The following is a 3,673-nucleotide window of genomic DNA, read 5'->3' on the forward strand; positions in this document are numbered from 1 at the left end:
GATATGTCTGTCAACGACGTCATTCAGACATATTGGTCATTCAGTGTATATAAACGACCATCATCTACAGATATATCTGCTAGGTGTTTACCGACCTTTACAGGCTGTCCTCTAAGCAGGGCTTGCCTGAGGCTATTAATAGTTCCTCCTCAGATGAGAAGACATTATTTAAAAGGAGGAAACTGTTTAACCCTGTCAGGTCAGAAGACAGCAGGGACAGTTTGAGAGGAAGGTGAGCTCACTCACACTCAGTTCAGGCTAAACAGCCCCCTTCCCCACCAGCATACAGTACTCTCATAAAGTGGTGAGAGAACACACTTCAAAAAAGAAACATGCCACCAAAGTTTCTTCCAGAGATGCCTGTTCATGACACATCATCTCTTTCCCGGCTATTCCCCGTAGCTGGAATACCTCAGTGGTCCGAAGCAGACCAAATTCTCCTGCACACGGCCGGCATACCTTCCCTGCCTCTGATCGGCACCATACGGAACAGCGTTCTCATAACGGGGCTAGTCAGCAGCACGCACTGCCCCCATCTCGACACTTACACCTCTGAGGACTGGCAGTCAGAGGAAGTGACTAGAACTAGTGCATCTTCCGGCAGGGGCGAGTATAGCGACATGCAAATGTAACGAGAGGCTCTTACAGGCAGAATGCATTTTTCTAAATTATATACTTCACGTTGGGCTCTGAGTGAGCATTCTCAAGTGTATAATTTCGACCAATTAGCCTTCTGGACAGCCCTCATTAAGGACAAAATGGTTCTCCGTAACCATATCGGCATTCAGGACATCCCTGCCCTTTTTGGCCCAGAAGTTGATCCAGCCCTCTCTTCACTCGTGGGGGATAAGATCCAGAGTGATACTATTGATAAATTACTGAGAAAAATACAGTTCAAAGTCTCAGACGCTGCTGGCCCACTGCTGTTTGTCTTAGACAAGGCAGAGAAAGAAGGAGTCTCTAGCGGCTCCCTAGACTCCCTTGTAGCTTCTAAAATGGCAATTTTGAAAGCTATTAGCACGACTACATTAATGATCGGCCAGACCTTTGATTTTCTAATCTAACTCCCGCAGAACTCGCTGGCTAGCTAGAGCAGGTCTCACTAATCTAGCTCCCAGGCAAGTAGATGTCCCTAATCTGAACAACACTAACCTCTTTGGGCCGGACTTAATTGATGAGATGAAGGTCCATTATAAGGTCCGCAAATCCTTTGCAGACCTGAGAGGCCACCTGCCTAACAAGCGCCCCTTTTGCCAGAAGGGTTGTTCTGTCGCAGCCAGAAGTACGACCCGAGAGCAGCAAGGCAACCCCAGAGCGCCCAAGGGAGGCTTCTATCGGACATGTGTTGCAAGAGGTGGTGTGTCCGGAAGTACCAACCCCTCCAGGAAATTACACACCCCCTTCTCCGTGTCTTTCTCATGCAATTGCTTCCTGGAGGCAGATTACCACAGACAGGTGGTTATTAAAGATTGTAGAAAAAGGCCTGTCCCTTCCTCTCTACAGATTTACCTGCTCAAAGAACGCCAGTCCCCTTGTAGACTTCGACCTGGTCAGAGACCAGTCTGACCCTGATCGCATAGTCGATTGTTTATCAGCGTACTTTGCACTCACAGCACCCTTCATCTACAATCTATTCATTACCTTTCGATCTGCCAGACCTTCCTAGATCAGGGGCTGGATAGTTTTGGCCAAGCAAAATTCGGGAGCAGACACTTCCCTCTTCAAAGGCCATTCCCTCCATGGGGTGGCTGTTACTTCTGCAGCCGCTAGAGCCTTACCTCTACAGCATGCAGGCTGCGCATTGGTCATCCACGCGCACATTCATTAAGCATTATTGGAGGCCTTCAGATACTTAAAGTATAGAGTCCCTTAGAGCAGCCACCAGGTATGTGGTAGTCTGCCCACCAGCTGTTGCTAGGTGGCAAGCCTCCAGACGAACAAACGCTAGTTTGCAGGAATCTATGATCTGCAAACTCTTTGTTCTAGGAAATAGGATTGCCATCTAGCAACAGCTCCCACCCTACACCTTGCTAGGTCTGTTGGTTGTATTCTCTCAGGATCAGTTATCAGGAATATCTATTCTCTCCTCTGCTTCTAGGTGTTCCAAAAGTCTTCAGTCAAGCAAGTTCGCCAAGAGTTGAGGCCTACCGACAACTTCAGTAAACCCTATCAATGTATTCTCTCAGGGTCAGTTATCAGGAATATATATTCTCTCCTTTGCTTCTAGGTGTTCCAAAAGTTCAGAAGAAGCAGCAAGCGCAGCAACCTAAAGACCAGGAAATGAGTTGAGGAATCCTTTCTTCAGTACCAACAAGTTCGCCTTGAGTGGAGGCCTACTGACAACTTCAGTAAACTATATCAATTATTTAACTTTGTTGCCTGTTCCTAAGCAACCAGTATTTGCCCGTTTTCCCCCCTTCCCAGTCAGGGTTTGGGCATAAATCTTTTCGTTTATGTTTACAAATATTATAGTAGACTTGTTCCTTCTGCATTAAAATGTCTCAAGTCCCTTCTTTGAATGCTAGAGTATCTATGATGTTGGAATCTCCATAGCTCTCTTGTTCTACTTAGGATTGTCATCTGTAAGCTTCAGTAAAATCTGGCAGGGGGCTTATATGTGCGCACGTGACCATGTGCGTTCAAGTCGCACGCACATGACTCGCAGTCTCCGCGGCTGCCTCCAATTAAACAATGTAATAATATATAATTAAGACCATTTCTTCCAGGTTCCTACCAGATGACTGCTGTGGGTATGGGTAACATAAGGAGAAAAGAGAAAATAGGGGTGATTTTAAGACCATTTTTATTACCCAATTCAATCAGGATAACAGGAAACATCCTTTTGGAGAACGAGATACTGTCAGATATACTACCGGAAAAACCTAAGGTAGTATAAAGAAAAACGGCAGATCTAAAATAACAGAGAGATGAGACAGTCCACTTTGACAAATAGAAGACTTAGGGCTCTATTTTCTACAATCCGCATAAAAAAATGCAGATTGTAGTGTGATATTACCGAACATTTCCTGACCAGGTAAAGAGATAAATATTCATGTTCTGTTCTTAATATCATATGATAAATTCAAGTCTCACATCACTGAGATTTTAAAGTTAATACTATGTAAGATTATTGACACTACCATTCACGAGATACAGGATATGATTATTAGTGTCTCGCTCAGGTCTCAAGTAGATGTTATTGCTGAAGAAATATTTTTAGGTTACCTGTGAAAATAATATTGTATATTAACAAATAAATTATCAAAATGTGCCTCTGTATTACCATATAAAAACACCTGCATTATAACAGCGGTGTGCACAAAATATTTTCGCCCATATACATAGTAATTTAGGAAATTATCCTCACTATGATATAAGATTTACTTGTTTTATTTTTTATCCAAGGAGGATATTCATAAGGTTTTTCTGTGTGTCTGTGTATATTTCTCATTTTAATGCATACCTAATAAAAATATTATTTTAAATTGAATTAAGAATAAGAGTGCCCCCAAAAAGGTTTTATTTTTTTCCTTTTGTTTTGCTGTCTTGTCAAAACCTACCTGTATGTGTTAGAACACATTTTTATTACATGAAAAAAATAAAACAAAACGAATTCTAGTTTCAGACGTCTCCGATTTCATTACCTCAGTGCAACGGCTAACATTTGAAAAGG

At 42.8% G+C, this 3,673-nt stretch overlaps 1 pseudogene; it reads left to right on the forward strand.

Moving 5' to 3' along the window:
- The first annotated feature begins 499 nt into the window (after positions 1–499).
- Positions 500–1,566, forward strand: LOC148442252 (uncharacterized; annotated as a pseudogene).
- The last annotated feature ends 2,107 nt before the right edge of the window (positions 1,567–3,673 follow it).

The sequence above is a fragment of the Taudactylus pleione genome, unplaced genomic scaffold, assembly GCF_031769625.1.
Source record: "Taudactylus pleione unplaced genomic scaffold, aTauple2 ptg001593l, whole genome shotgun sequence".
Classification (NCBI taxonomy): Eukaryota; Metazoa; Chordata; class Amphibia; order Anura; family Myobatrachidae; genus Taudactylus; species Taudactylus pleione.